The following is a 9,503-nucleotide window of genomic DNA, read 5'->3' on the forward strand; positions in this document are numbered from 1 at the left end:
TTTTTTTTTAAGTCATGGTTGAGGGCCAATAGGTGTTGTTCGAGTTGGTCGAACGTACCTTTTCATTTAAGTTGTGACCAAGGGCCGATAGGAGTTGTTCGAGCTGGTCGAACGTACCTTTTTAGGTGAGCAGTTTCAATGAACGTGTATCTTATTTACTTCAATATCATTGCTTTGACTACATCATTTCACCATGAGACAACTTTTGGAGAAATAAGTTTCAGGTGCCGGCTAGCGTCCCAGTCCCAGTATATCTAGTCCCTTCATTGTTCGACTTGGAAATTCTTGATGAGTCGGGCAATGAAAAGTATGTCTGCTCTCGCGTACTCCAACTCTAAGTGTCTCGCTCGTCGTCTTGTTAAAACCCTCCTCGAGAAAAATCTATTGGGACAAAACTCAAGTAAGGAATAAAAGATTACGACTTATAGGGCATTTCTTGTTTTTCAAAAGTTGAAGTATTTGAGGTGGTTGATATTCCAATCGTTTGGTAGGAGCTTCGCTCCCATAGTTTCCAATTGGAATGAACCCTTGTCTACTTTGCCTATGATTTTGTATGGTCCATCCTAGTTGTTTGCTAATTTTCCCTCTCGTGGATGTCTGCCTACTTGGGTCTTGACTTTGAGCATGTAGTCCCCGATCTTGAGTAATCGTACATTTTCCTTTCTGTTGTAGTAGCGTTCTACTTGCTACTTTTGTGCGACCATTCTTATGCATGCTATATCTCGTCGCTCTTCGACCTCGTCGAGTTCTTGTCTCCTATTCTCGTCAGTGTCGGTGCCGCTTTCATGGGAGTACCTTAGGCTGGGTTCTCCGACTTTGACTGGTATGACCGCTTCCGTCCCGTAAACCGGAGAGTAGGGTGTTTCTCATGTGCTCGTTTTTGGGGTGTTCTGTGTGCCCATAATACTTTTGGGAGTATTTTTGGCCACAGTCCCTTGGCCTTCTTGGGTTTCTTCTTCATGATGTTTAACATAGATTTATTGGAGAACTCTGCTTGTCCGTTACCAGCCGGGTGGTAAGGAGTTGAAAGTATCCTTTTGATGCGCCATTTTTTGAGGAACTCTGTAGTGTTTCTTCCCGTAAACCAGGGCACGTTGTCATAGCTTATCTCTTTAGGTAGGTCGAATCAGCAGATGATGTTTTTCCATATAATCCTGCTTCCACCCCTTAGAAAAATAGCCAGTTAAAACAAAAAGGAATTTTACACTACCTCGTCCTGGTGGAAGTGGTCCCACAATATCCATTCCCCATTTAATAAATGGCCATGGACAGGTGACAGAGTGGAGGCATTCGCCTACTTGGTGGATTATTGGGGCGTAATTTTGACACTACTCGCATTTCTTCATAAATTCTCGGGCGTCTTTCTTCGTGGAGGGCCAATAATATCCAGCCCGTATGAGGCACCTGACAAGTGCTTGGTCACTAGAGTGACTGCCGCGATGACCTTCATGGACTTCCTCAAGAACGCGTTGGGTTTGGTTCAGGCCTAAGCATTTTTCTAAGGGGTCGCCGTATGTTCTCTTATACAAGTCACTATGAAGGAGGTTGTACCTAGTGGCTTGCATTCTCAGCTTTTTGGCTTCCTTTTTGTCATTTGGGAGGGTGTCGTCCTGCAAATCGTCTATAATACAATTGTGCCTGTCCCAAGTTAAGTTTACAGATTTTACCTCGATTTGGTCTAACGCTGAACTGAGTAGATGAACTATGCTCTTATCCTCGGGAGTTATGCTTTTGGTGGCGGCGACCAATTTAGCTAGGCCATCTGCTTGGAATTTGGTCGACTTGGCATTCGTCTAAATTGGGCAGTGTTGGCCCAAGTAAAGGTTAGTTTTGAAGACTGACAAAGGAACTCGGGCATGAACCAGGTCCATCCCAGTGGTCCATCCCTCAGGTTCATAAAAACGGGCAGATTCGAGCATGTGGGTTGCACGTGAAGGAGATAAGCTTAACTTGGTGTATTTAATATCTCCTGATCGAAAAGGTTGCATAATTGATAAGGAGAAGGACTCCTTAATCAAAGAGAACACTATCCAAGATAGGGAAGGAGTTAGAAGTTGAAATCAACTAGAACTCTTCCACCAAGGAAGAGTTGCATCAGAACTCTAGTTATTTCTTCATCTACTAACTCTATAAATTGCAGGATGTTCTCACATTAAAGTGTTGCACAAAAACGCAAAAGTTAAACGTGAATTGAGAGCAAAATAGCAAGGCTTTTTGCAAGCAGTTCGTGTGTGATTAAGTGTGCAAACCTGAAGCTACATGAACCAGATTGAAGAACCAGCTCCATAAAGAGTTTTATATGTCTTTCTTTATTTCTAGTTCAGTTGTAGTAGGTGTTTCAAATTGTACCTTTCAGCTTTATCTAGAAGCAATTGTAATAGGTATTTTGAGTATTCAAGTTATAGTTAACTTGAAGTTATCGCAACAGTTAGAGGCTGGTAGCTACAACGGGATTAGAATTAATCCTTAGGTTTACAAAGAGTTTTGTAAATGCTGTTTTGGCTCAGTGATTTTAGTGAAAGTTCGGGAAAATCCTACTGAGTAGTAGGTCGTGGTTTTTTCACCTTTTGAGCCAGGTGTTTTCCACGTAAAAATCTCTGTGTTCTTTATTTTATGCACTCTTAATTCCGCAAACAGTAGTAGTAAGTACACCTAGAAGAACTAGGTTCTTCTAAAGCGAAATTGGGTACCACACAAATCACCCGCCCTCTTGTGTGGTATTGACGTTAAGAACATCAGGCAGTAATTTGCAGATCTTGGTCTGATACATTTGCAATATCTGCTATTTGATTTGGAAAGTCCAAGTAACTTGGTTGACGACGAGCTGAGAATCACAGCGTAGATTTAATCGCTTCGCCCCATATTCGAGTGCTAGTCTCAGTCCTGCAATTACATCCTCATACTCGGCCTCGTTGTAACCATATCTAGGCATCTGATAAATTGGCGAACTATTTTGCCGATGGGAACCTCGAGAACAACTCCTAATCCGGACCCACAAGCATTGGACGTGCCATCGCTATGTAGGACCTAAAGGTCCTGTGTTTGGAGAGAAGCTTGAGTGGCTTCTTTCTCAGCCGCAGGCATTACTTTTACACTAATGTCTGCGATGAAGTCGACGAGCAATTGTGACTTCATTGTTGTGTGAGGCTGATAAGTGATGTCTTGCTCACTTAATTCGATTGCCTACTTAGTTAGCCTCCCCGACAACTCAGGTTTGTGCAATATGTTTCTTAAAGGAAATGTGGTGACGGATGAGATCGGGTGGCACTGGAAGTATGGCCTAAGCTTTTGTGAAGCTACGACCAGAGCCTAGGCTAGTTTCTCGGGGTGAGAATACCTCATCTCGGCATCGAAAAATATTTTACTGATATAAAAAATTGAGATTGCATACCTTTGTCTTCTCGAACCAGGACTGCAATTACTGCTACTTCCGAAACGGTAAGGTAAACGAGGAGAGGCTCCCCGGGCTCTGGCTTTGAGAGTAAGGGTGGCGATGACAGGTATTTCTTAAGTTCTTTCAACGCTTATAAACATTCGGGCGTCCACTCGAGTCCGTTATCCTTTTTGAGTACGTTAAAAACCTGTGACACCTATCGAATGACCGCGAGATGAATCTGGATAGGGCGGCAATTCGACCATTCAGCCTCTAGACTTGCTTCTTAGTGATTAAATGTTCTGGTATCCCGTCAACGGCCTTAATTTGATCCAGTTTGAGCTTGATTCCTCGTTGTGATACCAAGAAATTCAAAAACTTTCCTGAGGCTACGCCATACGCCAATTTCTCGGGGTTTAGTTTCATTTCGTATTTTCTCAATATGTCGAATGCTTCCTTTATACTACAACATTTTAGGCCTTTAGCCACCCCTAAGAAGTGTGGCCTAAACCATCATATAGTGTGGCATTTGATCAAAGGCTACACTTTTCGACTTTAGGCAACGCTTTTAGGGGGTGGCCTAAAGTAGCGTAACCTTTTCTCTAAGGCCACGTTTTTCAAGTGTTGCTTTATAAGGGACGCTTAAAAAACGTGGCCTATAAGGTACAACAACCATGTTTCCAATACCTCATATGGCAACATTTTTCCTTTCCTAAAACTACTCTTTTTGAAGTGTGGTCTTTATTACCTTATAAGCCATACTTGTGAAGCATAGCCATTGTTCTTATACATGCCAAATAGGCCATCCACTTGTCAGCCCTATGGCAGCATTTCTAAAGCGTGACAATTTTTTATGATATTTATGAGCTACAATTTTTTTTAATGTAATCACGTTTATTTCAAGCAACTGTATTTTAGTGATCTCAAGCACTAAATTTGATAATAAATAATAGAAAAATAATTTGTTTGCATATAATAGCAATAAACTTCAAAAAAAAAAATATTTCGTATTCTGCACATACTGATAAACAATATTTCAGTTTGTGCACTAACTACGAACTCTATAAATTGATTGTATTCATATAGTATCATAATAATAAAAATTACAATTGATCAAAAATTCTTTATCATTCACTTCAATAGATCAATTAACTTTTGGCCGCTATCAATTGCACCATCCATATTTTCCTACACATTAAAAATGAAATTAAAAATTAGAAAGAAACCAATAGATAGTATGCAATATCATACTGGTTTGAGGTGGAAGCTGAAATTTAAAACAATTAATTTTAAAGAACAAACAAACATTCACATTAAAACTTCAAAAATTTCTATCGAACTTGAACTTTTTTGAGAAGGTACATGAAAAATTCAAGTTCTCACGGCATATAAGTGATGTTCTTTTTTGACGTTTTTCTTCTTACTATCAGAGCATTATAAAAATGGATAAGTAACTTAACATAATTTCTAAAGTACATATAAACAGATTGAAATGATCAAAACTTTACTGGAATGCTAGCACTTAATATCAAAATGATGGTGGTACAACTTCAACGATAACATTTTGAGGCAATCATTTTGACAGTATTCCTAGAGCTCCACCTGCACAGCTAGACTTCGCTAGTAGGCCTATCCCCCAATAGCACAAATGCAAGCTAATATACCTATTTTAGTTCTCTAATTTGATATAACTGGTGAAATAAAACTAACCTGAATCTGATATGTTTGAGTTCTTTTTCGCCATCTGGGAGTACCTTATAGTGATGAAAACTCTAGGTTGAAAGTTCATCTGCAATTGAAAGCTCACTATCTTTCATATGAAAAATATAATGAAGCTTCTTCACATTAAATATTTAGTGCAACATCTTAAAAAACAAAAATATTGAAGAATAAATGGCTACAAATTCTTAATCTGCTCTCTAACAGTTACAAGTAGGACTTATATATTTCAATTAGTTTTACTCAAGCCAAGGTACTAATAGAGCTCTAATAATATCAAATCTGTAAAGGCAAAATAAAACAACTCCATAAAACTCCAACCTCTAAGAAGTCAAGATTATCAAGAATGCTTCGGATATAAGTTAAGATCTTTGCACGCTCTTAAATATTTGCAGAACATGTAAGTTCAACATCAAATTCAAATAATTTTGTCTATGTTGTGAACTCACAGAAAAAATGAACCACACTAACACATCGAATGCATAATTTTTTATAAAAAGAAATAGAATGAAAGAAAATCAATTGAAAAAAAAAACTTCTGAAAAAATAAAAGAAAGAAGAGGTATAAAGTACCTGTGCTTTTAACACATGTATCTGGATTCTGGCCACTACCCGGACCCATGCTTCATTTTTTTGAGCACAATTAGATAAAGTTCAATAACTGGTCTTAGACACAATGCAAAACGAAATTCGTAGCCTTAGTCGTATCCGTCTGGGAACCTTTTGCCTTGGCTTCATATGAAGTCAATGAGATAACATTACAAATGATTTTGCAAAAATACACAGATCTTCTTTTTTACTCAATTCTAATAAATGAGTTGGAAATATTTTGAGAATGTGTTATTACCAAACGAATACATCAGTAATGTCATCTACAGTAGCCTGAGATCTAAGCATAAACAACACCATGTGAAGATAAATACACCTTACAATTGCATTGCAGACAGTAATATTCAAAGTGAGAAACTATGGCAAAACACAAAGTGCATAAACATAAGAAAATATTTTATATTCAGAATGAATACCTATACGCTATGCATTTATAGTTCTTTGACAGTCCTTTGAGTTCTTAAAAGAAAGAATTGTCTACAACTATGTTATTGCAAGTATTTTTTGGCCTATGTCCGAAGTAAAGAGAGGCGTGAGAGTACAACAATTTAGGTCGCAGCCACAATTGCTATGTTTTCCAAGTTTCAGAAGTTGCAAGATAAGTTGAGAGGTTTATGCAAGAAAGAAACAAACCTCACCTTGCCCTATCCTCCTCCCCAAATAACCCACAAAACTCAAGCCTACCACCAAGCCCACGCACACAACAGCAATCCTATCAAATTGTTATAAAAAATTGTCTAAACTCCAAGGAACAACTATGAATGGAGGCTCGCAAGAATTACATGTACCTAACAATCGGGAACAAATTTTAAAAGGTCCTAATTTGAAAACCTTCAAATTTCACACCAATTCTCGAAAACCTCCTTCAAATTCAATTATTACCCCCCACAACTCAAAACTCCAAAATTCCAGATCTAAATATCGGAATATAAAGAGACTACTTCGACACTCGAGAGATATAAGATGAACACGAAATGAATACATTAAAATAATTATTGAAAATACAGATCTGAGAACAGATTCAAGATTGAAAAAAAAAAACAAGCAAAGATTTAGGGATATGATCTTTGTGAGATTAAGGATCTAAAACAGGAAAGGAGTAAGGAGATACGAAGTATCATAATCAAAATCGAAGACTAATGTTTCTTACGGTAAAAGAGGTCCAGCTGTTCAAGGAAAAGCCTCTGCAAATCTGACACAAACTCCACCGAATACGTCGAAGTATACCATAGTCGCAGCAATAGCCAACGCTGGCGACAACATATCGTCGTGGTAGTCTACATCGGAGTCATCGTCAGAATACATGCCACTATCGTGTCTGAGAGAAAAGGGGGTAGTGGCATTTGTGAGAGGTTAGAGAGCGAGTAGTGAGCCTTTTCTAAAGGTATAACTTTTAGTGGGAAAGTTGTGAAAATTTAGTGGACAAATTTTAGTGGAAAAATTGTAAAAATTTTAGTTGAAAATTTTGGTGTAAATGTTTTGAGTACCCTTACAATGTGTTGCTTTAGAGTTAATAAAAGAGCACCATTCAAAAGTGTTCCATTACATATGCATAAGTGTTGCCAAATATCTTACAATATGGCAACAGTTAAAAAGCGTAGTATTTATATTTAAAAAGAACGCTTTACAAGCGTTGTCAAAATTTCGTAGCCAAAAGCTCTCAGCAATGACCACCCCTTAGAAAGTTGCCATAAGCATTTTTGGCAACACTTTTCAAGCGTTGTATAAAATTAACGTAGCCTTAGGCCAAATTTATTGTAGTGTTAAATGGTCAACATTGTCACGACCCTAAACCCGGACCCGATCGTGATGGCGCCTCTCGTGAAGACAAGGCCAGCCGACAACTTCCAATTCACTTTAAGCAATTTAAAATAATAAGTACGAAGTCTTTAGCAGAAATAAAATCCCAAAATATTAGTGAAAAGTATAATTTTGCGGAATTAAAAACCAACACAGCCCGACATCGGGGTGTCACCAGTCATGAGCATCTAAAACCATACTACAAGTCTGAAAGTCTACTCCACTACTACATAACGGAATCAGAAAGGAAATAAGCTAGAGGGATATTGCACTGGGCTGCGAATCGCCGGACAGCTACCTAGTAAATCTCCGGAAATCTGCTGGACAGCTCTCAACTCTCGCTAGCAGGACCTGTAGCGCCCGAATCTGCACACAGGGTGCAGGGAGTAAAGTGAGTACTCCAACTCAGTGAGTAATAACAATAAATGAAGTCTGAGCGATATAAAATCACGTTAAACACAACATTAAGCTATAAGAGGCAGAACAAAATCAGTAAACATAATTAAATAGTGAAATCTGACAAAACACCTTTTAAGCAGTCAACAATATATGGAAACAACGACTAGAAATGATAAACACATAAGAACTGCCCCTCGGGCAAGGTAACAACAGAATCGGTCCCTCGGGCAATATCACATAACAATACCAGCCCCTCGGGCTATATCTCATATCTCAATGGGTACCCGCGCTCACTGGGGGTGTACAGACTCCGGGAGGGGCCCCTTACGGCCCAAGCGCAATATCAAGTCATCTCGTGGCATCATAAATAAGCTCTCGACCTCATATCAATCTCAAGCCTCCTCGTGGCATACAATCACAGGCCCTCGGTCTCATTATCATAATCAGTATATCTCTGTTACGGCGTGCAGCCCGACCCAAAAGTATCCTCACAATACAGGCCCTCGACCTTACTCAGTCAGAATCTCATAAGCCCCTCGGGCAACAGTAAAATATGAAGCTCAGCTCAAAAATATCTTTAAAAATATCATTTAAGATGTTTAAAAACGAAATAACATAGCTGAGTTTGAAACAGTAAAATATGGCATGACTGAGCACAAGTATGAAGTCAAATAGTGAGGAAAATATCAGTAAAAATCCCCTAAGGGTTCAAACAGTTGGCACGAAGCCCAAATATGGCGTTTAGCCCAAAACATAATAATATCAAACAATTAGCTATCAAATACGCAGTAAAACAGTCATTCGGGATGGACTAAGTCACAATTCCCAACGGTGCACGACCCCACGCTCGTCACCTAGCGTGTGCGTCACCTCAACATAGCCGAACGCTGTGTAATCCAGGGTTTCATACCCTCAGGACAGCATTTAAAATCATAACTCACCTCAATCAGGGCCAAACTCTAGCTCGCAATGCCTTTGCCCCTCGAATTGGCCTCCGGATGCTCCGAATCTACCAAAATCAGAACGTAATCATCAAAATATGCTAAAGGGACAAAGCCCACTCGAAAATAATCGAAAAACAATGCGAACCCCGAAATTACCAAAACCCGACCCCCGGGCCCACGTCTCGAAATTTAATAATTTTTACATCATTAGATTCCTTATCTCCCCACGAGTTCATACATATCAAAAGTTCCAAAATCCAACCACAAATGGTCCTCCAAATCCTCAAGTTTAGGTCTCCAATACCAAGCCCTAGTTTCCTCAGCTTTTACCCTTAATTTCCACTAATTTCATGATTAATCCAAGGAAAAATGATCACGAACTCAAGGAATGAAGCTTAGAGAACTTACCCAACTGATTCACCTTGATTTTCCCTTGAATTCTCTGCCCTAGCTCGTTTCCCGTCTTCAAAAATGGAGTTTTTAGCCAAAATCCGTGAAGGGAAATATTATATACTTCTGGTCCAGGAATTTCGCATCTGCGGCCCTATTACCGCTTCTGCGGTACCGCATATGCGATCCAAGAACCGCTTCTGCGGTCCTCACTTATCCTCCGGCCTTCCGCATCTGCGATGCACCAGCCGCACCTGCGCCATCGCAGG

At 39.3% G+C, this 9,503-nt stretch overlaps 1 long non-coding RNA gene across 3 annotated transcripts; it reads right to left on the bottom strand.

Moving 5' to 3' along the window:
• Positions 1–4,323: 4,323 nt before the first annotated feature.
• LOC109241922 lies at positions 4,324–7,207 on the bottom strand. 3 transcript variants are annotated; one of them, XR_002070322.1, is made up of 3 exons: positions 6,852–7,207; positions 5,084–5,824; positions 4,324–4,561 (listed from the first exon to the last, which is right to left on the bottom strand). It is a non-coding gene; the product is annotated as an uncharacterized LOC109241922 (long non-coding RNA). The 3 variants fall into 3 exon arrangements; XR_002070321.1 differs by having other exon boundaries at positions 5,084–5,162; positions 5,666–7,188; XR_002070320.1 differs by having other exon boundaries at positions 5,084–7,189.
• Positions 7,208–9,503: the final 2,296 nt, after the last annotated feature.

This window comes from Nicotiana attenuata, unplaced genomic scaffold (assembly GCF_001879085.1).
Source record: "Nicotiana attenuata strain UT unplaced genomic scaffold, NIATTr2, whole genome shotgun sequence".
Classification (NCBI taxonomy): Eukaryota; Viridiplantae; Streptophyta; class Magnoliopsida; order Solanales; family Solanaceae; genus Nicotiana; species Nicotiana attenuata.